Here is a 27,586-nt window from a genome sequence, read left to right on the forward strand (position 1 = left end):
GAGAAGAGGGAAGAGAGGGGAATGAAAAATGGCATTACAACTTTTGCGTCTGCGTTATTCAAATGTATGTCAATAAACAGAGTAACGCCTGGGGGGCAGGTCCTCAGACAGCTGCAAACAAATTCCACTGTAGTGTAATCAAAGTGCTCTGAAATGGTTATGGAAGCGGCAGCTTTCCTTTGCTTTCACACTCCTTGCTTCTTCTTCCTCTCGCTCTGTTTGTCGTCCGCTACCAACTGGCTGAGCCGAATACAGAAAGGCACAATACAGCTGTTACCAGACTGACAGACCATAGTTAAGAGGCACCAAAAACACACTGTGTGAAAGGAGATTATTTTAGATTTGGGAATATGAGATTATAACATTTTAGGAGGTGCAGAATATGCATGCCACACAGCCTTAATTCTTTGCGATTTGTATGATTTTGCATTGAGTTTGTGGATTATGTTTTTCCATCAAAACTCACACTAATTTTTATTTATATAGTGCCTTTCATTTCCAAAACAAACACTTTGCCAGCCGCCTTTTGGGTAGAGTGTTGGTAACATATTACGGATTCTCTGATACAGTATACAACATAGAATGGAAAACTAGACAATGTTCTCACACCATACTGCCCAGTGGTCCCTGAGAAGTGTTGTTTTCCCCCTACTTTCTCTCTGATAAAGATCTCTACATCCAATGCAAGTCAATGGACTTCACTACCAAACCCCTGACATTTTTTTCATGTTTGCCAGTTATGGATGGGTGAAATGGAAGGTTCAATATGCGGTGGCCAATAAGGGACCTAAAGACACAATCTTGCAAAACCTAGTACAACCTAGTACAACCTTGTGTAGCCCTTTTTCTGACCCCTCCCAAAGGAACTACTGGTCACTGTACAACACCTGCGGCTCCAGGAGATCTGAGCCTCCGCTAGCTGGGAGCCTGGGGTAACTATTCTAGCGCAGTGCCTCCACTTACCCAGGATACCCGTGATGTGAGATTCCCCTGGGCAAGAAATACATACACGTGATGCAACCAACTTTACTGCAATAATGATAATGCACGGCAACCTTATCACTCTATAATGCAACTTAGCAATAACACATATCCTAATAACTGGTACCGTCCTTATAACGGTAGTGGCTCAGCCACGCTCCTAATGAGTACTGTCTCAGTCCCGCTACCGCGTGCTCCACACTGTGTCCGTGTACGGTAATGTGTTGGTATAGGCTCAGTTCTTTAACCACTCGCTCAGTGTTCCTAAAGAGTTTAGCCTAAGGCGGGATCAGCGCCTGTTGACCGGTGTTGGTGCACTTGTTGTTATAGTATCTTCCGGTCACGGCGGTGACCGGTACCTCTTCGCAAAGGGTCAGATGAATCAGCGGTCTGCCTCCTGGGTCTCAATGTCCAGCCGTCTGGTCCCAGACGACTCGCCAGCAAGCCTGCTCCACACGCTTGTCCCTTTGTCCCTAGCTGTCTACACAGTAAAAGGTGATGCTCGCTACCACTATGTGCGTCCCTGCAGCACAGCAACCTATGGTGACTTCAGGGAACACTCCTAGGGCCTACGGGGTAGCCGGTCCTATGCAGGTGAGTCACTGACCCCCTGCACCCACTCTACCTCTCCCTTCACCTCCCGGATCCCTTCTGACTAACTCAACCTAACACCTGCAGCAAACACACTGCACTCCCACTGTACCTGCAGCAGGCACACTGCACTCAACCGGGTACCTGCAGCAAACGTGCTGCGCACACACACTGTGCCTACTTGTCAGCGCACACAGCACTGACAGCCGTGACACTGACAAGACTGTACACTCCACACACTGCTAAGGGCAGGGTCAATAACCTAGGGGCCGTCCCTCAGTACTTACCCACTACCCTGGTGGGGATTGGGGCCTGCCTGGGATCTGGGGAACTACCTTACCTGGTGTAGGAGCCACTTGCTCCCTACACCCTTCTTTCCCCTTCCTGCTCCCAGGTCCAACTGCCGTTGCCTAAGCCCGCGAAATGTATTCTAGTGAATCCTGGCCTCTCATTGGCCACTTGTGGACACCTGGTGCCTGCCTCTCTAGGCCTCATGGGACTTGTAGTCCCGTGGAGGCTGTCTTTGCATTGGGGCCGCGTGCGCACTTGCCTTGCGCATGTGCGAGTCCCTAATGGCCGCCGCAACTTTCTAACTGTTCCTGCGCATGCGCGTGCATCGGCAATGGCGGCCCCCGCTAGCCGGGTGCACCGCCGGGACTCCAGGGACTCGGAGCGCTCCCTGCTCCGGCCCCCACCTCCGCGAGCAGCCGGCGGGTCCGTCGCTGGCTCCGGCGGCACCCGCGACCGCTCGGCAAACTCGGGAGGGGGGTCCTCTGGGGGCAAAATAAGACCAGGGCTACATTCTCCCCCTCGTAGAATCCCAACGACCTCGCTTGGGTAGCAAGCATGCAACAGGGGGTTATATAATGAAAAATGCATTGCAAATGATACACCACACACAACATGCATTTGTTCACCGGTACCCAACATAATCACGTGGATACCCGAGGCCAGCAGAGTCTCATAGTGGAGTGCCCCTAACTGATTGGGTGAGGGTATCCCACTTTGACTCCTGTGAGTCTTTTGGAACTCAAGATCAGGTGTTACAGTCTCTACCGCCAAACCATCGCCTCCCCCTCGCAGAAAAAAAAATAGTACAGGGTTTTTGGTATTGCCCCTTGCCGGATCCTTCGCTTTCATCTCACGGGAGACAGGGAGGTTCAGTCTCTTGCCTCGGTCCACCACATGGCGAACGAAGCGCTCCATCGTGCGCATGGAAGAGGCAACAACTACCAGAGCGGCCACAGCACAGTCTTTGTCCGCTCCAGCAATCCCTTTAACGGTGACATCCTCTGTGGACAGCACAATGTCTACGGGCAGGCCCGTGTCTTGAGAAGACAAAGCTTGGAGACTCCTCGCGCAGGAGTAGGCGTCACTCCTGGCCGCTGTGCCGGATACCTTGATGAGGTCAAATCTGCTCCCTGGTCTGCAGAGATCTTCTTGGGGAGCCACCTCCACCAGGACGCGATGACGAGGTGAGCCCATCGCCCGGGTGACCCTACCTTTGGAGCCACCAGGCTCCACGATCACCAGGGAGCTCACACCCGACACCCCTGGGGCAGTCAACTCACCCCTGTCGTCGTTGGCAGGTACTGATCCAAAGCCTGGGACCGCTGGTACCATCGTAGAAGGCCGGACTGGCCACAGTAGGGCCCACAGGCCCACAGCAGGCTCTGTATCCGCCGAGATAGTTGACTCAGTGACTTGGCATGAGTGGTCCGCCGGCAGGCGCATCACCACGAGTGGTTGGTCGCTGGAATCACCAAAAGAGGATGGGGGTATAGACACCTTACCCTGTGATTCCAGAATCTGCGGTTCTGGGCTCTGTGGTTCCTGCTCGGGAACCGGGTCTGGAACCGACATCTGTGACTCTGCCTTCAGCGGCGCCGGCGCGGGACCTGAGTCTAGAATGTCCATTTGGGCACACGGGCCCTCCACAACCTCCATAGCTGAGGCAGGTGGACTAGCAGCGGCATTGACCGCCGGGGTAGAGACATCAGGTTCCTCTTTCTCCACGGGTTCCGCCATCAGAGGTTCCTGCCCTAGCCCTAGGATGTCCTCTTTGAGAGGGTCCGCAACATTGGTTTGGACACACGGGTCCCCTGAGGCCTCTGGAATTAGGCCAGACTGATTACCAGCATAACTCACTTGAGTAGAGAGGTCAGATTCCTCCTCTTCTTCCTCTGGCGGTTCTATAGGCTGCGGCAGTCTGGGTTTCAGGAACTGCACCTCACAGTCAGGACACTTGGGCCCTCGGGTCAATTCACCGACGGGGCAATCACATCCGCTCAGGCAGCAGTGCAGGCATCCTTCCCCGTCTATCACTATTGTAGTGAGCACTAGGGGTAACGTAGATGACCCGACAATCCATTCACCAGTCACATTCCCGTCTGCTACTACCCATGGGCACACTACCAGTGGCAAGCCTGCCTTTGGAGCCTGTATGACTCTATACCGCTTGGGGTGAAAGTCAGAGCAGGTGGTACCCCCCCTTCTGTGGGTGGAGGCCAATCACCTCTGTCTCTTCTGGTTCCGGCTCCAGAGCCGACTCTGGAACCACGGTTAAAGTACACGTGCCCTCCGAAACTTCCGAGGTACCTGCAGCAAACGTGCTGCGCACACACACTGTGCCTACTTGTCAGCGCACACAGCACTGACAGCCGTGACACTGACAAGACTGCACACTCCACACACTGCTAAGGGCAGGGTCCCTAACCTAGGGGCCGTCCCTCAGTACTTACCCACTACCCTGGTGGGGATTGGGGCCTGCCTGGGATCTGGGGAACTACGTTACCTGGTGTAGGAGCCACTTGCTCCCTACACCCTTCCTTCCCCTTCCTGCTCCCAGCTCCAACTGCCGTTGCCTAAGCCGCGAAATGTATTAATGCTCCTCTAGTGAATCCTGGCCTCTCATTGGCCACTTGTGGACACACGGTGCCTGCCTCTCTAGGCCTCATGGGACTTGTAAGTCCCGTGGAGGCTGTCTTTGCATTGGGGCCGCGTGCGCACTCGCCTTGCACATGCGCAAGTCCCTAATGGCCGCCGCAACTTTCTAACTGACTGCAGTTATGAAGAACTTTCTAACTGTTCCCGCGCCTGCGCAATCACGCGCATGCGCGCATCGGCAATGGTGGCCCCCGCTATCCGGGTGCGCCGCCGGGACTCCAGGGACTCGGAGCGCTCCCTGCTCCGGCCCCCACCTCCGTGAGCAGCCGGCGGGTCCGTCGCTGGCTCCGGCGGCACCCGCAGGAGCTCGGCAAACTCGGAGGGGGGTCTCTGGGGGCAAAATAAGACCGGGGCTACACTTGTATTGCACTGCCTTCCAAAAAATTAATATACATGTGTAATCCCATGGGATTATTTGATTTGTTTTATAAAGTCAACCAGTCCTAGTCCCAAAGTGCTATTCTTGGTTAGAAACCAGGCATCCTTTTATACCCCAGCAATGCACCGATGACCCATCTGTCAGCGTTTAATATTTAACGATTGTGAGGATTCCATAACAAAAAAAAGATATGTACGTCTAATTCTGATCTGATTGTTGAGAAACTATTACTATTACTGTACTATTTATTCACCATTGCAATTGGAGATGGTCTGTAGCTTCTTTGGTACTTAATTGAAGGTCACTCGAAATTCAGACCTGTTAACGAACACCAGTTGTCTGTGAGAATCACTGATTTGGAGTCAGTTTTAGTGGCAGTACAATACTTTTCCATGAAAATAATTTTTCTTGGTCCAACCCCCCCAAATCTCACTGATTTGGCTCCTTGGACGTTAACATCTATGGGTATTTTGGGTAGGGAGCAGTACGCGAACAAGTTTTTGGTTTTGAGAATATCAACCTTGGAATCGATATCACAAATTGGTGGGATTATTAAAATATTCTTGGAGGTGCTGATATATTCCCCTCAGGCTGCACAATTGTTCCTCCCTGTAAGGACAATGAATACCTGTCTCTGCCAAGATTACCACCAGTACTGCCATATGATTTAATGCCAAATAGCAGGGAGAAATTAGTAAATAGTACACACATTTTTTTAGATCTCTCTCTCTCATAAATAATATATATATATATATATATATATATATATATATATATATATATGTATCTCTATCTTAACAAATGTACTCGCCCGCTCGCCGCGGCCATGTGCATTTGGCCCGCAGGCGAGTCTCTTACCGGCATTCTTGTGCTGTCTCTCCCCCTTCAGCTCCTGTCAAAATGGCTGCCGTGTTGCCATGACAACAGGATGCTACTTGACGTTATGTCGTCCTCCTCCTTCCCTTCTCCCTCCCAACATCCTTCCTCTGCTCTTCACACGGGAAAATCCGGGGCGGAGTTCTGCCGGCGCATCCTGGGGGGGGGGGGTACTGTGTATGGGGGGGTGGAGGATGGCACGGCTGACTGTCTCCAGCCTCAGTGGTTTTCAACCAGGGTTGCACCTCAGGGGTTCCACGTCCCCACATAGCAGTGACCCGGCAGCCGCCCTTTCACTGGTGTACTTCCTCTCTCTGTCTTCTCCGTTCGGCACGGCTGACAGGAGGGAGTGCGCGCACTCGCAGGGGTGTGTGTGTGTGTATGTGTGATATGTTGCGTCCACTGTGTTGCTGAGAGCGCTCATGCTTCAGTGCGGTGGTGTCATCAACTCTCCAAAAATGAGCGCAAGTGGTCCTTCATAATTTTGCAGGCGCAAGCGGGGGGGCATGGATCGGGGCTATTTCTGTGTGTAATGTGTGTGTTTGTAGCTGTGTGTGTGTGGTTGTGTTCTGTGTGTATTTACTGCTGCTGAGCAAGCTTCAAAGTCAGTCTCGCCAAGCTTGGGAGAGCGTACGTGCTCTTGATTTTAATTGCAATGAGCGCGCCAAGCACACTCAGCGGCAGCTTGGATGCAGCCTAAGTGGGAGAATGTGTGTGTGTGTAAGTGGGAGAGGGGGGGTGAGGATTGGGGTTCCCAAGAAGTTCAAATTCGAATTCTTGTGTTCCCCAACCAAAAAAAGGTTGAAAGCCAGGCTGTAACTCCCTGTTCTGACCTACCACGAGTACTGCGGTCCCTCCCCATATTGCACCAGCGGCGGTGCTGCGGCCTCCTTCCCCCTCCGTTTGGGGCCCCTGTCCAGTGAATTCCTCCACTGTCACATTACCCATTTAAATAATTAGGAAGAAATCCTCTCACTTGTGACGGTCGCCCTCCCCCTGGTGCTTGTGCCGATGGCTTCTCCGCCTCTGCAGCCTCCACCTTCTCCCTCTGCCCTGGGCCGCCACTTGTTATTGTGTGGGATTGGGGGAGTTATTGTGTGGTGTGGCATTGGGGGGGGTTATTGTGTGGGATTTGGGGGTATTGTGTGAGATTCGGGGGTTATTGTTTGGGATTGGGGTGTTGTGGGGCATTGGAGGTTGGGGAGAGAGTGGGGTTGAAGGAGAGGGAGAGAGAAGTGGGGTTGGGAGAGAAGAGTGGGGTTGGAGGAGAGAGCAGTGGGGTTGAGGGAGAGAGCAGTGTGGTTGAGGGAGAGAGCCGTGGGGTTGAGGGAGAGAGAAGTGGGGGTGAGGGAGAGAGAAGTGGGGTTGAGGGAGAGAGCAGTGGGGTTGAGGGAGAGAAAAGTGGGGGTGAGGGAGAGAGCAGTAGGGTTGAGGGAGAGAGCAGTGGGGTTGAGGGAGAGAGAAGTGGGTATTAGGGAGAGAGAAGTGGGGTTGAGGGAGATAGAAGTGGGGTTGAGGGAAAGAGGTGGGAGGTCCCCCGGTTTCACAGCACCAAGCTGCATGTCCCCGGTTTCACAGCACCAAGCTGTATGTCCCCGGTCTCACAGCACCAAGCCACCGGTCCCTTACTCTCACGAGCAGCTTGTTCCACGCTGTCCTGGTCTCACAGCACCGCGCAGCCGGTCCCCGGAGCCTCCTGTCCCCCGGTCTTACCGCACAGCCCCCTGTCTCACCGCACAGCCCTTGCCGCCATATCGTGGGAGGACTATGTGAAGAACCTGGTGGATAAGAATTGTCAGGAAGCGGCTATAGTGGGGTACGGCCGCCTGCTCCGTGTGGACCTGTCACCCATGCTCCTGCAGCTCATATGGAAGAAACTGTGAGTATTGCAGGGTACTGCTCATGCTCATTTTGATATTGATATGGGACTGATACATTAAACAGTGGCTTACACTTTGCTATCTCACTATACGAAGAGGTTTAACATGGAGAGGGGTTCATGAAGGAAGTGAGGGGTACCGTTGCAACTCAGGTCATTGAAGAGGGGTGTTCCGCGGCACGGTTCTGTCTTTCCCCTTCTCCCTCCCTCCCTCTGCCGACCGGTCTCACCGGGGACGCATTGCCCTTGCACATTTGCAGCCGATTGTAGGAGACACGATTGGACTGTATCACACTCACATTTTCAGTATGGAAGAACTTTGTTCATGATTCATATATTTGTCTGTGTCTATATGAATATCAAAATCTTCATTTTTCTGAGCTTTTGAAGAATTTTCTCCTTGAATGAAGTTCTCACCGTGCAGCACTGGTCTTTCAACTTTTTGTTCTACTTCTATCTAAGCTCTGTGCAGCAGAGACCTGCTGTGCCGTTTTTATATACTGCGCTGCGTAAAAGAAAGCTATATATTATCCAACAGATCTCTTCGAAAAAAAAGGTTGGACATCTTTTTAGTTGGGAAAGGTATACAGGGATATACCAAATAAGTAAACATGGGAAGGATGTTGATCCAGGGAGTAATCTGATTGCCAATTCTCGGAGTCAGGAAGGAATTTATTTTCCCTTTATAAGATATCATTGGATAACGCGTCACTGGGGTTTTTTGTTTGCCTTCCTCCGCATCAATATACTGTAAGTACGGATATAGGATAAAGTATCTGTTGTCTAAATTTAGCATAAGTTAAACTTGATGGACGTATGTCTTTTTCCAACCTCATATACTATGTAACAAGGACTAATTGTAGTAAAGTATAAATGTAATACAATAAACTGTTATGTCAAAAACGGAAGTTGTTATTAGTTCTTATCAGGAATTTATTCAATTTTTAAGTGGGGGTGGGGCTAGTGCGGTGCTAGATGGCGAGTAGCTTTTTGGGTTGGGCGAGTAGCTTTTTGGGTAATTTGTCAAGGTGTGTGTGTTGTGTGTGTATATATATGTATATATATATATATATATGTATATATATATATATATATATGTACATATATATATATATATATATATAAAATATAAAATGGAAATGGCTGTGTTAGTCCTGTTGCTGACTTGAAGAAGAGAGAAACACTTTCTCGAAAGCTTGTCCTATGATATCAATTGTTAGTCCAAATAAAAAAAAAATCACCTAATACTGAAGTACTCATTTATTCTGCACTATATATTCATGTGCAGAGAAGTTTCACTTACAGTACAACGCACATGCTCGGCACACCCCCCATTTTTTTCTCTCTGCTATCTCTTCTCTTACCAGCTCCAAGTCTTCTTGGGGAGAGGGACATACCAAGAGAAGAAAGCCTTCATCGAATTGCCAGGACTCACTAACCTCCAGTACTGGCTATCGCACCTCAATCTCGCACTTACTGCTATTGACTTGCAGGGCAGTTAACGCAGGATCACGGTGTATTTAGCCAAATCAGAGGTAAGTGAATATCCCCTTTAGAGCAGCAGAGATGGGTTCGGTGCTTGGGAATAGGTTCCCATTTTGCCTTTTGCACTGGCCCCCAATCCTCCTTTAGGCCACATCTATTAGGCCAAATTTACAGTTCTACAGCACCCATGGGAGTTGCCCATTAGATCATTCTGAAATTTCCAGTGGTTCAGATGGTCTAGCTGCTCAAAAGTGAATCATATACCGTACTTGATATCACATATGCGACTGAAAAATGCACCAAGCACCACACATAAATTACTAGCTGTAATACATTACTTGGCCATTTATATAGGCATTTTTTTAGTATGGTTAAATTTATGTGTGGAGCTCAAGTGTGTTTGGTCTAATTTACAATGCTGGAGGCCACTATTCCCTCCTGCAAGGTTAAAGTTTCCTGCTAAGAGACAAAATAACCCATCTGCATTATGTCGAAAAGTTATGCCTCCATATGAGTGCTTTTTAGGTTATAGTGTATGTGTAAAATCTAACTGTGTTTACATTAGAAAATATAGGCTTGGGGGAGGAAAAAATAGAACGCAACAGGAGAAAAAATGCCTGGATCTGCAGGTTAGAGATATTGTCCTACGGAAATAAAGACAGACTTGGGAGAATATGGAGTTTCATAGACTTCAATTGAGTCTCAATTATAGAAATCAGTACTTTTATTTTGGCAAAATCCCATATCTCTCTAATTTTGTTCCAGACATTAATATTTATGTAAAATATTGTTCCACTACATCCAGTCAATATTTGTTTTCTAAGTCAATGAGAGATTTTAGGCAAAGGTCCCAGTTGTTATTGATCAGATCACTGGGAACTAGATATCAGCAAATCAATGCCATTGCTCTAACTTTTACAACAGCTTCTCTCCAACTCAGGAGTCAATTTGAAGAATAATGTGATACAGTTTCCATGTGAGAAGATCATTTGTATTAGTTATGAGTTTTAAATGTATCATTAACTGGCTGAGAATGGGCAAGGCCTTTTTCTTCCCACTATGAAGGTGATTGTTTTAATAAGTTGTTCAAGATCTGTTGTAGTTTAACATTAGGCAAGTCGTGCAAACAGGAATACATAACTGCAGTTTTATCGGATGGCGCCACTGTATGCTGTATGCCAATCTGTTCTGCACAAAACTGGAAAGTGACTTTTTTTCCACCTGTCACTTGAAACCCCTTACAAACCTTCTGGTGAACATTACCTCCTACAGTTCCATGAGAACTTCAAACGTCCCACCTGACCATCAACCTCAAACTCACCCATTCCCCGGACGAAGTATATTTCCTAGACACCACCATTACTATAAAGAACAACCAACTACAGACTTCTGTATACCGCAAACCTACACACAGAGCCAGCTATTTGAGGGACAACAGCTTTCACCCAACACACACTAAGCATGCAACCATTTACAGTCAAGCCATACGATACAACCGGATATGCTCCGACACAGCAGACCGAGGCCAGCGAATTACAGCCTTGAGATCAGATTTCATAAACCTTGGATATAACCACAGACTTGTAGACCAGCAAATCCGCAAAGTCACCAGAACATGAAGAAGTGTTCTCCTTGAATACAGACAGAAAGAGACAAGCGACAGGGTACCTTTGGTGGTCACACATAACCCACACCTAGAAGCCCTACGCAAGATCGCCAGGGATCTACAACCCATTCTCCAGGAAGATACAAGACTGCAACAGGTCTACCCTGAAACACCCTTATTATCATACAGACAACCTCATAATCTCAAGAAAATTATGGTGAGGGGTAAAGTATTCAACAGTACAATTGAATGTGTGACAAGACCATGCCAGGACGCAAGATGCAAAACCTGTGCAATGCTCCACACAGCGGGCACAATACAAATACCACACAGGAATCTGGAATACAAAATCAGAGGAAGGTTCACCTGTTCCTCCAGCAATGTCGTGTACCTCATCATGTGCATGAAATGCCCAGGGGGCCGATACTACATAGGTGACACGGGACAGGGGCTAAACAAGAGAATGAATCTGCATCGCCACAGCATCAAACGCGAAACAAGAGACAGTCCTGTCGGTGAACATTTCTCTGACACTGGCCATAAGATGAACGATCTGAAGGTGGCCATACTCAAAGGTGATCTTAGAACACCGAAAGGGAGACGGTTGCATAAATACAAATGTATGCAACTGTTCGGGACACTTAGTGGTGGCCTAAACCGAGACCGCAGTTTCATGAGTCACTACTGACACGAGAGAACTCTCTTCCCATGAGTGCTAAAAGCCATGTCTATACATACTACGCTATATGCATGCACACACAGCTGTCTCTTACACATACAAATACTCTATGTAATTCTATATATATATATATATATATATATATATATAATGACAAATACACAAAAAGAATGTTGCTCACACTATATATATATATATATGTGGATAAACCAGACCCAATGAATAATATTGACTATCCTGGAATAAAAAATAAACCAAGAGAGTCCAAAATAAATGGGAAACTGTAGGTGCTAGGGGATAACAATAATATTAAACACACAAAAGACTAAGACAATCCCCAAAAGCAGCACTCTAAATATACCACAGAATAACTAGTGACGTAATACCAAAAGATTAGGAACTTAAGTCAGAGCAGAAAATGAATAGATTTTAATAGCGAGCAAAAAGAACACTAACATTTAAAAACATACACACACTGAAGGCAGCAAAAAGACAAAAAGACTGTGACTGACTAAAGATTACAAAAATAAATAATGCTGAAAAAATAAATCAAAAGCAAAAAATGTGTCCAAACAATAAATCGAATAACTATATAGAGCGACACAAAAAAAGCTAAATAATTCAAAATTCCCCTGGGGAATAGTTATTAATATATATATTAGGGACCAGATAGTATCTACACACACTTTTAGTAATGCAACACCCTCTTACATTTCCACACCTACCCACACCATTTATATACACTCCCCCTCCACACACACCTTTTGTAAAGTGCTATATACACTGTGGGCTCTTTAGAAATGTTTATTTGTATACATACACAAACACGCACATCACTAACATTCAGGACCTATTTAACACATAAAGTCATAACTCGCATACTACATAGGGGGAGGGATAAGTTTCAGTCACAGATACCATTCCAAGATGCACTGTTTTTAAGTAAAACCCTTGCTTGCTTTACTCAATGCAATAGCGCCGGAAGAAGACATCAGTGTATCTCGAAAGCTCGCACAAAAAAAAACATTTTGTTAGCCACAGAACGGTATCATCTATTCATTTTTGATTATTAAAGCTCGGCTAACACGGTACTGATACCTCTACATATATACCTGCGTGTATATTAAGAAACACTTGCTGGTGCATTGCGCATGAGCAAAGAGTCTGCAGCACTAAATCCAGGCTGACAGGATTCAAACAGGCTGTATTTGCATCCAAGCGATCCCCAGGCATGTGTTTTGACAGTTTCTTGCCAGGTACAATTGATTTATTAATTACTCTGGTGCAATTAGTGTGATTAAGCTGCACTTGTTTTGTGGGTTATATATGTGTACACTGTCTCCCATGCACCACACCACCCTGAAAAAGGTCCGGTTGGGGGACCGAAACGTCGCTTTTTGTGTCAATTTCTAATACAAATAATTATTTGCCTACTTACCTAAGTGCTGCCCTCTGATTTCGTGTCAAAACGGTATCGTATATCTTATTATTACTTTCTGGGACAAGCACCTAACTTTATGGACTTACCAGTGGAGTGCCTGCTGTTTCTTGTGATATATATATATATAATAGTCATTTACTATTAATATTTGTATTTTAATAATAAACCCAAGAGTGACGTGGGTTATGGAACACAGAAATATATTAAGGAGAACCACAGAGTTAATTTAACCCCTTTGCTGCCAGAGAGGCTACAAATGCACTTCACACAAATTATACACGTACACACACACACACACACAAATTATACACAAACACACACCATTGAAAACCTAGGCAGCTGTAGGTAAGGTGATGTGTGTTAATTACAAAAAAAGTATACAAATCCTGTATGTTGCATGGTTAGGGAGAAATTATAGATTTAAAAAAAAATTAAAAACATACTTCACAACACACAACAAATGCTATTCTCTCAATGAGAAGCTTTTAAAATAACTTGGTCTTGAATTCCTAAAGCTGTATCATTAAAATGTTTTATGTGGGCTTTGAACACAAAGATTTAAAATCATTTAAGTGCAAGTCACATATGTTATAGAATGTGGGCATATGCACTTAATCATATTTTATCCTGAATAAAGGAAATACTGTATGCAGTTTATAATATGCATGCACGATTTGTAAAATGTTAGGAAGTACCCACATACGGAGGTATACTATTGACATAACAGCGTAATGTGGAATCCTTTATACAAAGACAACATTCATGATATAGTGAATTCCACTGGGGGCATACATTATTCCCTTGTGCTCATAGTACTTCTCAAAGCCAGGATTTGAGGGATGGTATCCCTATAGACGGGTCTCAGCTGACTCAGGGCAAAGTGCATGAGGGGTAATAATAATAACCTCAATGATCAAGGTGTAGAGCAAATATGAGTGCTGGGGAGATGTAGGTAAACCATGTGTAATGGTACATGAAGTGGTATATGTGTACTAATGGCGTTGTGTGGCTAGCTCAGGTCTCCATATATACCATAAAGTCCCCAAACAAGCCCCAACATAACCAAAAAGTACATACCAGAGATGATCTTCGTTTCAATGGAATTCCCCTTAAACAGCACAGCTCTGTCCTTGTAGTGGGTGCTTCACGTCCATGGAGGTTCAGAGAAGAGTAGTCCCAAGGGGGGCGTAGGCGGAGCACTGCCAAATCAATGAGGAAGAAAGGAGAGGGGGCTGCATCCAGTAGTAATAAAAAAGTTTATTTAAGTGGTCAAAGCATGAACATAAACACTTAAGTTTATGTTCATGCTTTGACCACTTAAATAAACTTTTTTATTACTACTGGATGCAGCCCCCTCTCCTTTCTTCCTCATTGATTTGGCAGTGCTCCGCCTACGCCCCCCTTGGGACTACTCTTCTCTGTACTTCTCAAAGCTACCGCTCTCTCTAATGGGATAGGATTGCTGTTTTCCAACCAACAACTGCTCTTTTCAGCTCAGTTTCTCAGTACAGGCATACCCCGGTTTAAGTACACTCACTTTAAGTACACTCGCGAGTAAGTACATCTCGCTCAATAGGCAAACGGCAGCTCACGCATGCGCCAGTCAGCACGACCTGAACAGCAATACCGGCTCCCTATCTGTACCAAAGGTGTGCGCAAGCGGGGAGACTATAGAGCCTGTTACAAATGCCTTATTTACATCAGTTATGCACGTATAAGACGTTTGCAGTACAGTACATGCATCGATAAGTGGGAAAAGGGTAGTCCCATTGCGTATGTTAATGTGGGGTATGCCTGTACTGTGTGCATCTATTATACACATGCGGACAGTCTCATGACTGAATTGGTGCCACAACTATAGCCCCCCCTCCGGAGACTACTAATTCTATAAGAGGTTAACAAGCCCTAACGGGTTAACCGTGTGGGCTCACTCGGGTATTGCCCCTCCCCAGTATATCTTGTGACCAGTGAAGTCACTGTAGGGAGATAAAATGGTGTATATACAGTAGCTCCACCCTATGTTCTAGAAGCAGGTTCTTCAGAGTTCTGACTAGTATCCTCACGGAGTACTGTAAATAGGTTTGTGTGCATAGATTAATGCATTAAGTGTCCTGTCACCGTTTGTTGTTTTTGGTTAGAAACGTTACCTTTCAAGCAGCAAGCTGACATTTTTTTTTATAGGCTGTGATTATACCCAGTACTGCAATGCGGTGGTGCGAAACTGTGCACAAGTGTAGCACACCACCCTCTAGGACAGCGGTGCGCAAACTGTGGGGCGCGACCCCCAGGGGGGGCGCGAGACTGCCAACGGGGGGCGCGGGGTTTACAGAGGCCCCGCGCGCTTCCCGAAGGCACTTAAATTAAGTGCCGGGGGAGCTGCAGGGCCTCTGTAAACCTAACTTACCGTGGCTCCGGCGGCTTCCTCCCTGCGTCGCCATGGCAACGCGGCGTCAAAATGACGCTGCGAGGTCATGTGACGTCACGTTGCTATGGCAACGTGACGTCATTACGCCGGAGCGCGGGTAAGTTGGGGTTGGGGGGGGCGCGGGAGTGAGGGGACAGCCGGCAGGGGGGCGCAGGGAAAAAAGTTTGCGCCCCCCTGCTCTAGGAGATACTGTTTCAGCTACAGGTGTTTGTGGTGCGGCATACCTGTGAGGGTTCAGGAGATCTGAGTGGTCTGCGATGGGAAGGAGACCAGGACAGGCTTTTGATGTCATCTTGGGTTCCTTGGTGGTGTTCAGCACCTCCAGCTTCAGCAGGTTCTAAGAAGTTTAGAGGCAGTCCCCTCTGATGCACACTCTTACCCCATGCTCACAGACCAACGTCCAGGCAAGGGCAAAAATGAATAAGGGTCTTTATTGGCCGTCACTGCAGTTCTTTCTATTTCCAGCGGATGCAGGGTCTCAGAGGATTCCATGCCTCTGGATGGTGCTTGCTCTCTGATTGTAGAGCCTTGATCTTTCTAACCAGCCAGCCATGAGGGCCTGGCTGGCCTCTCACTCCCAGCCGGGAGGAGAGGTCACACACCTCCACTCCTTAGAAAGGGTGGAAGCAGACTCACTATAATTTGGTGCTGCCTCCCTGAGGAACCAGAAGGGGAGGGCTCAAGGTCTGTACCTATACCCGATACACAGACCATGAGTCACCACCACACTTTTGTCACTCATAGAGGAGCATGAGGGAGGGCCAATCGCCCACAGGACTGCCTGTCACAGCCGCCCTATACTGCTAAGGACTTACGTGACAGGGGGGAAAAGAGAGGTACAATAGACTAACCATGTTACAAAAGCACATTCTTTGGTGCGCACGACTGCAGGGGAGACAAGGTTGATCGGAAGACTCTGATTGGACGTTTGCATCCCCATACCAGGGCCTGTATCTCGTGAAGTAAGGGCTCCCCGAGGCTGAAATCAACGCAGTTCACATCAGAAGACAGCTTGCTCCCGCACACCAGTATCAAAACACGAATAAAAAATAAAAATAATTTGTTACCATAGCGGCTAATGAAGCTACTTTAATGTAATTTGTATTCATTTGTATTAATAGTGTGCAGGAGCAGGGACGCCCTGCTTCCCGAGTTACAAGCCCTGGTTTGGGGTGCCGGTATCTCCTCCATTATTTAAATACCCCAGGCACGTGACGCAGACAATTTAAAAATGGCGGCGATACCGGCACCCGATGCCCCATAACCAGGGCCTGTAACTCGAGAAGCAGGGTGTCCCTTAGGCTGAAATCAAAGCGGTTCAGCTCAGCAGACCCCCTGCTCCTGCACACTATTAGTAAAAATGGCATTAAAGCAGCTTCATTACCGTAGCAGCTAGCTGCCGTCACATGTAATTTCAACCAATCAGATTGTGAGATTATATCCCCAATCTGATTGCTTGTAGTAAACCATGTGACAGAGTACATTTTTGGAAAGGATGTGATGTTATCCAAAGGGAGTGACGGCCTTTCATCATGGCAGGGGTAAGTGCCAGTTACATTTACTTTATGCTGCTGATTTTAAATGGGCAAATGCATTATCATCAATATCTGGATAATAGTAATTTTCCCCATTACTGTACTGTATGCATTGGGAGGGGGGTGTATATATAGCAATATTTTGCACATTTTTCCCCCCCAGCACAGGATTGGTACCGCAGACCAGCGGACACCCCCGGAGACCACCCGAGGACCCCGGACAACCCTGAACACCTGCGGGGGGGTGGGCCCAAGACACTCGTGGGGACCACATGAGGACCATCGGACACCCTTGGGGCCCCCAGACACCCGTGGGGACCACCCGAGGACCCCCGAACTCCCATGGGGCCCCCCAAAACCCACGGGAACCAACTGGAGAACCTCACCAGCCTCAGGATTGATACCAGTTCATTTAAAAAAACAAAACATGATTTTATGCACGTCTCAATATTTTTTGCGCCAGCCTTTAGCTGGTGAAAAAATATGGTGAGCTTTTAGGGGCCGATAAACGACTTTGTCTCTTACTGTTTATGGGTGATAAAAAGCCATTATAGCACGATACTGCACTGTTATCACTGCTTTGTGAATTGCAGAGCAGGCAGTATCACGCTATAAAGGCATTTATCATGCATTAAACCACTTATCACTGTTTAGTTAATAGGCCCCACAGAGAACAGTGTCAGTTTGCGTTTGAGAGACCTGATGAATTGGAGAGGACAGGTGTTCATTGTCTTCTGCAGAAACAGTCAAATAATTTCAGAAAAGAAGTCATTCTTCCTGCTCCAGCGACCTCAAGGGCTTTGCTTGGGCATCCTTACCAGTTTCTGTCCTCTACTCCTCCTATAATGGTAAATTGGGAAGGTGGGTGGCTTTGGAAAACAGAAGGGTTACAATCAGACTAGAGAGGAGCCATGTAAAGCTCCCCCACTAGTGCCAAGGATTAACCATCTTGAGTTACAGCACCAGGCTGTGGGGGATATTGTAGTAGCTGCAAATTTGTCCTCGTCAAATCGCATGGTGTGACATGGTCAGAAGTCATGAAATAAAATGTGGCATACTTTGTATTACAAATCACATTGTTTCCATCACGTCCATTAAAATAGAGAATACCAGTGGTTAAACAGCTAATCCAAGTTGTACTTTAGCAGAACTACCTAAAGGTAGCGTTAGCTGCCTCCAGAACCTGAAATATGGGTAGGTAGGAATGAACCTGCTTGTAAAAAAGCCGATCTCACAAGGTTTGGACATTTGAGAAGGGGTTACAGAATACATAAATCTACATTTGCGAGCAAAAGGGCTCTTTCCGCATGGTAATGCATTTCTTCTAGCTACTAGAATATCACTGTGTGTGTTTCACGCTTAATGAGTGAGATATAACAAGTTTCTCCCCACATATGTAACCATGGCTATCAAACACCTAAAAAAAATCCTGTTAAAAATAAGTGAACCGTCTCTGATTTCAGGAAAGGCTAATTATGCTAAAAGAAGACACAAAGGTCTTTTGACCCCATTTTCAAAAGTGTTTTGTATAAATAAATACTATGAGAACAAAAGATTAGGCCATTGCGTGCGATTATTAGCACGAAGACTTGTACAGGCATACCATGCATTAACGTACGCAATGGGACCGGAGCATGTATGTAAAGCGAAAATGTATTTAAAGGGAAGCACTACCTTTTTCCCACTTATCGATGCATGTACTGTACTGCAATCGCCATAGACGTGCATAACTGATGTAAATAACGTATTTGTAACAGGCTCTATAGTCTCACCGCTTGCGCACAGCTTAGGTACAAGTAGGGAGCCGGTATTGCTGTTCAGGACGTGCTGACAGGCGCATGCGTGAGCTGCCGTTTGCCTATTGGGCGATATGTCCTTACTCGCGAGTGTACTTAAAGTGAGTGTCCTTAAACCGGGGTAGGCCTGTACTCCTTTAAATAAAAGTGTTCTGTAAGAAAAAAAACAAAAAAAAAAAGCAAAGAAGAAAAAAGGAATAGGAAAGGAACCTTACATGCGCTGAAACCTAAAATATACTTCATAAGAGGTAGTATAGAAGGATTCTTGTGGTCTGGAGTATCAGTCCATACTGGGTGGAATAGAGGCTTTGCTTTTTTTTTTTTACTTTGTGAGATTTTCTTTTAAGTGAAGATTTTTACTGTATAGTGTTTGTAGTTCTTTATTCACTATATGGAAAAAGGTATCAATGTGGGTGCCTTTTGATTGAGTTGGAAAAGAGGTGGAAGGTTTGCAGAGGCCATTGTCCTTGGATGTAATTGCGACTACAGGGCAAGTGGCTGTTGGGTTAGGCAAGGTGGGGAGCTCTGGGGTGGGCTCAATTGGACTGTCCTCCTGAAGTTCTATAAGGATCTGAGATGTTCTTCATCTCGATGGTCCTATTTGATCCCCCCCCCAGATCATCCATTCCTAGATTACAATCTAGTGAAACCCACCAGATTACAATCCAGTTACCCAGCATCAGCCAATCAGGATAGAGGAAGCTGCCCATTACCCTATCAGCCCTGATCTCTCCTTGCTCAGGGAAATCTTGCGGCCCCAAGCCACTATGTCCAGAGAGGTAACTCCGGACACATACATGTCCAGTAGTACCTCTAAGATTTTACTGGACAGAGTGTCCAAATACAGGGCAGTTCGGTTAAATACTGGACACCTGGCAACTCTACACCTGATACAGAAACCTGTAACTGAAGAAGCAGGGGGTCCCAAGACCTGAAATTAATGCGGTTCAGCTCCGGAGACCCCCTGTTTCAATCATATGTAATTTAAAAATAAAAAAAATTAAAAAAAACCAGCGTGATTGCCTGTTAGAGCTAGAGATGGACCAATTCCTTCTGCTCTCTGCACAGCTTTTCCAGACATGTGCGGCCCGGTAGGATTAACACAGATGGAGTCCCATTCAGAAGCAGGGACTCCCGCTGTGTTAATCCTGATGGGAAATTTCCCCATCACCACTTGGCTATGATAAGGCTGCAGTTCACCCGCTCCATGCACGGGGCAGGTTGGAGATGAATGTGACTGCATCTGTATATCCGAGCCAATCAGATCTACACTGAAAAAAGGCCCAGAGAAATCCCTGTCGAAGGCCAAGGAAGGACCGCAAAAGGCAAAATGAAGTGATATCATTGTTAACAAGGTGTCCCAACAGGTGCCCCTTGAAAATGGTCACCTCCACCAAGACAATACACAACATGAACTGTGCGAAAAAATATTGAATCTGCCTCATTACAATACATTAAACTTCATATCCCCCTCCTCTCCCCCACGCTCGTCCTACCCGTAGAACCAGCTGCTCCATCCCATGTCCAAGAATACCAAGCCAGACATTATGTAAACCAAGTAATCATAACCTTATCACTGACCAACAGGAAACTTCAGCACTGCAGGAAGAGCTCGACTGATATTAGAGTACACCAAGGGCAGATATGCTTGGTATTCTAACTAAGTACCCCCCAAGAATAGTTCAAAGCTTTATTACATACTTCGAGAGGGTGAAGCTGTGCAGGTGTAACCTAGTGATGGGCTAGGACCTAGACACTATTACCACTGCTACTGAAGGTACTGTACATTCAAGGCAGCAACGAGGAGGACGTGTTAGACAATGAGAGCATCAGTGGCTTTGTATTGAAGCAAACAGTATTTTTTTTGGAACATTAGCCGCTAACAGCAACTTTACCTAACAGAGTTCTTGGGTTCCCACTGACAGGGACACACACAATCTTATTTTAAGAGTGGCAGAAGACTGACCTTAGATGCTGGTGGACTAGGTTGACATTTCTTTTTTTATTATTACTTACATTTTTGATTGATCATTTTGTATACATAAAAAAGTATGGTATGCAAAACAGAAAACAAAAAAGGGGGGGTACAATAATACAAATAAACTGGTTATGAAACAATAAAGGAGAGGGAGATCAGGGAAGGGGGGGAAGGGACAGCATTTGTAACAATATAACACTGTAAACAACAATTTAAATACCAAGTATTCTAGTCTATATATGGGGATATACCTGCATTATTTATTTATAAAATATTTTACCAGGAAGTAATACATTGAGAGTTACCTCTCGTTTTCAAGTATGTCCTGGGCACAGAGTTAAGACAAATAATACATGTTTACAAATACAGTTACATAAATGAGCAGGGTATACATTATATACAAGACATTGCATGCACAGTTAAAGATAATATATATTATGGGCGTATGAAACAGTTACAGACCAGATTAAAATGTGTGACAGCCTTAGATTTGAAAGAATTTAAAGCTGCAGTTCAGTCAATATCCTGCATGTTTGTTTGTTTTAATAAATCAGTTCTGTAGTAAGAAAAAATACTTTTAGCATTTTCTGTTTTTTAAAAAAACAACTTTGAAAGACCAATTTTCTTGTATTCTTTTTTAACAGCCATTTGCTAAGTCACTGCCCCTTCATGTCCTGTCACAAGCCCTGGCACAGCCCTTTGTCAGCCCTGCCCTCCCTCTAGCACATGTCAGTTCAGGATTGCTCATGAATATTCATGAGTTTCCACTGACAGACAAGCAGATTATAAACAAATCCCAGCTTTTAATATGTCACCAAATTTCGACCTATCAATACATGGAAAACGAATTGACCTGCAGCTATACAGTTCTATAGGTAATTAGAGATTGCACACATGAAACTATTGAAGTAAAAAAATAAATGTAAAAAAAAAAAAGACTGAACTGCAGCTTTAAACTGGTGGTTGATGTAAGAGTCTCTGGTAGGTTGTTCCAGTTTTGGGGTGCAGAGTAAGAGAAGGAGGAGCGGCCGGATACTTTGTTGAGCCTTGGGACCATGAACAGTCTTTTGGAGTCTGATCTCATGCATGACGGAACCAAGGAGCCCAAATCTCAAAGAATTAGATTGACATTTCTTAGCTGCAACAGCAAGGCCCTATCCATTCAGGTTCCTTCACTCAGGCCTTCCATGTCTGTCCTGGCCTTGCACATGTATGGATGGCCCAGGATGGCCCTTGGGCATTACGCCGTGCAGTCTGACCCTCTTTGTTTTCCATCCTGGTTATTCCTAATTTACTATGCCTAACACTCCTAACTTATAAACTACCAAAGCCACTGTCCCTAGATAGAACTAGACACACAATAGTCCTTCTGAGGAGTTGCTATCCCATGGATTGAGAAGATAACCCATTTGTGCCCTTATGGCTGGCCACACAAGAATATAAAGATGCTTAGAAGTCTGATCGAATTTGAACTTTGAAATACATACTGTTGCTTTAAATTGCGCAAAAAATTATTTGAAGATGTGAGAAGGTGATAAATGCATTTGCATACATAGACATGAGCATTCTCAGAATAATAAAACATGACAATAGCAGAAAAGTGTCCATCACTGCTAAATACATTTCACACCAAAGTAGGTATTTTAAAATAGCCAACATTAACATTGGGAACAGATATCAGAAATGTATACGACACTATAGATTCGAGATGAATGAGCTTTTAATTTGGCTGTACTACTGAAACCAGTAAGAAGACATGTTCTCTCTTTCAACTCTAAACCTTCATCCAAGACAGTTGTACCACTTCCCAGAAGCTGATCTTGTGGGGAGAACTATTCCTACTTCTTGTCCTCTTGGACCTACCAAAATGTTTGCAACAGGCAATTGGAATATGAGCCCGTATCCTATGGAGCTGGTTGTACAATATAGGAGATAATAAACACTTGCTCTATACTGAGAAGGGTGCGACCCAAGGATAATGGTGTCCAGGTGGAAACTATAGACAATAAACATTAAGTGCATAACAACATAAAGAAAGTCCCTTTGAATGGGTGCACTCCTAATAATGGTTAACTTGTTCTATGTATTATATACACTCCATTGACTCAATAGCAGTAATAGTTAGCGTACATAGCCATTAGTATGGTAGATATTAAAAAGAGGATAGTAAATTAACAATTTAGGGAGTGGGTATATAAATGGACTGATAGGTGCCAACTGCTCCATAATTAGAGACTACATGCCAAAAAGACACTTGAAAAAATACTGTCAACATTCATGATTTTTGGACCTTCAGTCTATGAGCGATAATAAGGACCTTTATTCAAATTTTTATATATGAGACACATTTATGCCGAGATCCTTTGTGTTATTATATAGAATTAAATTTTTTACTATCAGTAATGCTTCCTAGGCTCAGGACATGAGTTAGCTCATGTTTGTGTATGTTTTTATTATAATTTTAAGGTACTCACGGTGTCTATATGGCGCGGTCAGTGATACCCGATTTTTTACATCGAAAGCCAATGGGAAGCGTCAGCCATCACCATAGCAACGGGGACGCTATAAAACAACGTCTCCCTGCGTGGTCACGTATCCCCAGAAGAAGCCGTGGTTGCGGTGACACAGCTGTAGGAAACGCTGCCTCGAGCATGTCGCGATCCATTAGAAGCAGGGAGGACACACTATGCGTACCTGCAGGACGCAACTTTCTCCCTGAGAGCAACTTTGTATATATATTTTTCTATTAAGTTTGTTAAATCTACAGCAGTGTAGAAACAGTGTAGCTGCGATCAGCTGCCAATTACTTTCTAGGACAAAGTTAATAGACTTAATATAGTGTTGCTATAATGAGTGGTATACTGGATGGGGGCATTAGCTTCTGTTTTTCCTGATATGAAACCGCTATTCTCTGACATTCTGTTTTTTCTCCTACAGAAAGGTGTATAAGTATAAGTAGATTGGATCCTATTGACGATTATATATATCATTAAATTACCAATTAATATTGCTCAGGATCTTCTATTAGATTTTTTAAATTTTTGAGTGTAATGAGTTATGTAATAAAGGTTTTGTATAATATAATGAATAATGTAGACAGTATTTTATCAAAAGTGTATTTTTGTCATGTAGTCTGTAATTAGGGCGCAGTCGGCAACTATCAGTCCATTTATATACCCACGCCCTAAATTGTTAATTTACTATCCTCTTTTTAATATCTACCATACTAATGGCTATTTATGCTAACTATTACTGCTATTGGGTCAATGGAGTGTATATAATACATAGAACAAGTTAATCATTAGTAGAAGGAGCTGGTTGTAGTATCAACTTGATGCTTCATGAGTTCAAACAGGCTTCGGTGAAGAGCTCTGTCTCACCTAAAACTTTACTGCTAGACCCTACACTTATTGATCATTTCTCCCCCTCCTGTTGATACATCCCCGAGCTGGAAATAGAGCTCTTCTCCACTTTCAGTAGGCTCGAATGTACTTTCTGAGGCATGCAGGTATGCGCCAGGGATGATCGCTTCTTTCCCTTCTCTTACTGCCCTTACTATAACCAACACAGGCCCTTTGAGGCTTTCCGCAATCCGGAATCTTTTGTCCTGTTCTGATCCCCATTCATTCTTGCACCATCTGTGTGGCTGCTCTATCCAGTTCTCAAAATAATCCTCTCCAGGTGAGGTAGGCCTTACACCTGAAAAAGGTCTGTAGCTGCCAGTAGTAGCCGTCTCCCTGGTGGGATTGCATGGATGTTTCCATTAATTCCCTCATAGCAATTATGAGCGCAACGGGTGAGGTTAAGGGGGTGTCTGTGGAGGTCTTCAGGACAGCGGGGTACATCTGACTGTGAAGCTTTTTCATGGTGGCCCCCTCCTTAGCTAGGAACTTTTGGGCCGTGATAACGATAGTGTGATTGATGGGGTTTCTAGGGCCAGCAACATGATTACAACCAACAGTAATATCCCACATCCATTTTCCCTCCCCACAATACTGGTAGGCACACAAGCAGAATCAATACCTTCATCACACATACACAGTATAAAAGCAGTCTTAGTACTGTAATTACATTTCCCCCCTTATTTGGGCCTGTCCCCCGTATGGGCCATTCCTAGTACCCTATTCGCAGTCGCATCACCAACCATATCTGGGACCGTTAGGATTAACGCTCTGTTACAATCCAGGCCGTCCAGTGCTCACCACTCAATTAAAATGGACGCATCATGTTGAGGAACTGACAGTTACACTCACCAGGGGGCGCTATAGAGTAAACGGACATAGGGGAGCGCAGATCTCAAAATATTATATGTGAAGAAAATGAAACACAATATAGTGCAAATAAAGTCTTTAAACCAATTGTTTTACAATAAATGCAGAGGTTTCTCACGAATGGAGACTCACGTGGTTCTAGTAATAAAGATGCATTTCAAAAACTGCTGTTTTTGGCTGGACTCAGATGTGTGATGGTGTGTAAGGACTTCCACTTGTATGTAGTCAATTGTGTCCTAATAATACAGACACACAAAATGGTTTGGCGTGCGCTCCACTCCGTTCACTGCTGCCTCCTTGTCCTCCGTGTCAGACGCGATAGGTCACTTCCGGTTAGTGACGCACCTTGGATCGCGGGGAATCCCGATTGCAGGAGGATCTCAGTGGTAGGCTTTCTTCACTGGGGGCAGAATCGGAGTCCTCTGATGCGCCGCAGCAAACCAGACTAGACGCAGCTCCTGACGAAGCTTTACCAGCGAAATGCGTAGAGTCTATGGTTTGCTGAGGCGCATCAGAGGACTCCGATTCTGCCCCCAGTGAAGGAAGCCTACCGCTGAGATCCTCCTGCAATCGGGATTCCCCGCGATCCAAGGTGCGTCACTAACCGGAAGTGACGTATCGCGTCTGAGAGGTTTGACACGGAGGACAAGGAGGCAGCAGCGAACGGAGGGAGCGCACGCCAAACCATTTTGTGTGTCTGTATTATTAGGACACAATTGACTACATACAAGTGGAAGTCCTTACACACCATCACACATCTGAGTCCAGCCAAAAACAGCAGTTTTTGAAATGCATCTTTATTACTAGAACCACGTGAGTCTCCATTCGCGAGAAACCTCTGCATTTATTGTCAAACAATTGGTTTAAAGACTTTATTTGCACTATATTGTGTTTCATTTTCTTCACATATAATATTTTGAGATTACTTTCGTTTACGAATTCAGCTGAGTGGAGTCCCTAGACCATCCATCAAAGGGTTGTTTGAGCTGCATTTTTCTATATATTTCTATTTGCACTTTAATATTCATTATAACTTACAAGATATAGCCTATTTTATGGTACTATATTATTTATTGCACATGTTTTTTTGGATTGTCACTATTATTTATGGTCACATATTCACAGACACTGGATAGCACTAATTAGTGCACCTTATATTGTGGGCGCCCACCCTATTTTTTTTTTTCATGGCGCTATAGGGTGGCAGTTCTAGTAGATTTTTCCTGGGCAAAGTGGCTATGGGGTATACTCTGACCATCCCCTTTTCTGACCATTTACTATAAGGGACAGTATAGTGGGTATATACCAACTCCAAAACGGGAGTCTAAGCAGCACCTCTAATGTAAGCCCTCTTTTCCATCTCCTTAAACCGACTCCTAATCGCAAAGGTGGGGGCCCAAGTACTGCTCCTAGTTATAACAGTGCTATCCCCTGTGCTGGGCACATGGCCCAAAGGTCAGACAATAGTACCGCACACTAGGCCTTGAATAACAAAACGTATTTATAAAAACCACTTATTGCCACAGATATATAGACATAGCAGTGATCCTCAGTCGGAGGATCAAATACACAATTTTAAGGAATTTAATTGTTTCCCAATGTCCCCATGACCCCCTAAACTGTTATGAGGGGCCGGTGTGTAAGTGCCGGCACAATGTTTGAGCTCTGTGTAACTGTGGATGTAACACGTCAGGTCTGTTCTTCGCAGAGCCTTCAGTAACCTTGTCTGTGACTGACAATCCCCTTGTTCATTACTCACAACACCAACAACCAAGCGAATTGCCGATCATCCCAATAAAAAAACACAGTCTCAGCTCTCTCTCACTCTTTCTGCGACTACTAGTGTCCACATGTCTCTTTCTCTGCACGTTCCGCTGGGCCCCTTGCTGGATGGAAGTGACCTCGAGTCTCAGCCAGTCCGTCCTGAGATCACTCAGGCTCCCTGGAGGACAGCCTCCACATGCAGGTTTCAGCCCCCTTCAAGATACCTCACGTCTTCCACCGCCTTTCCTATTGGCTGCTTCTCTGTCTGTCATGGGTCACATCCTCCTGCCCCAGAAGTGACTACCTGATCCAGCACAGCATGCTGGGAGTTGTAGGTGTCCTATTGCAGCCAGGGGGCAGTGTATGTGTGTCAGCTGTATGCACTTACAAAGGGGTTACACGTGTAGTTTGAAAAAAACATTCAATATCAGAATATAATTTTTTATTTTGGAAAACGGAAAAAAAGAATTATACCTATTGCTTTCTTTTTTTAATTGGAAATTCTGCAGACTTGTACATACAGTATAGTTTTTAACATGCATACTGTAGCAGATTCTTATACAGGTATCTCTTTATGTGCCATACAATATTCGTTTTGCATTATTTCCTTTTAATTTTTAATATAGCAACACTTGCACCTTCAACTCAACTTGTAAACATTTAGCTGTACTATGTCAATCCGTTCTGTCCTTTTACCTTCAGCTTATTCCCTCTTGGTAGTATACCCCAGCCTTTGCTTCGTCTGTTTTGGACCTATTGCTTTCTTACTATAGAAAGTATGCTGCTTATTGTATCATCCTATGACACGCAGTAGTGACCTATTATCTTTCCTTTATCTTTCTTCATCTCTGCAGAGTTCTTTCGTGTGTAGATGGCGCCGCTGTGTAACGAAACAGCCACGTGCTGTACCTCTATTGCATTTTTTCTGTTTTTAAAGTGAGTTCATGTTTTGTT

The 27,586-nt window shown here is 45.2% G+C and overlaps 1 protein-coding gene across 2 annotated transcripts in view; it reads right to left on the reverse strand.

The window, feature by feature from the left end:
• STOX2 (storkhead box 2) overlaps nucleotides 1-27,586 on the reverse strand; it is a 264,051-nt gene that overhangs the window by 134,115 nt on the left and 102,350 nt on the right. The window lies entirely within an intron of this gene.

The sequence above is a fragment of the Ascaphus truei genome, chromosome 1 (genome assembly GCF_040206685.1).
Source record: "Ascaphus truei isolate aAscTru1 chromosome 1, aAscTru1.hap1, whole genome shotgun sequence".
Classification (NCBI taxonomy): Eukaryota; Metazoa; Chordata; class Amphibia; order Anura; family Ascaphidae; genus Ascaphus; species Ascaphus truei.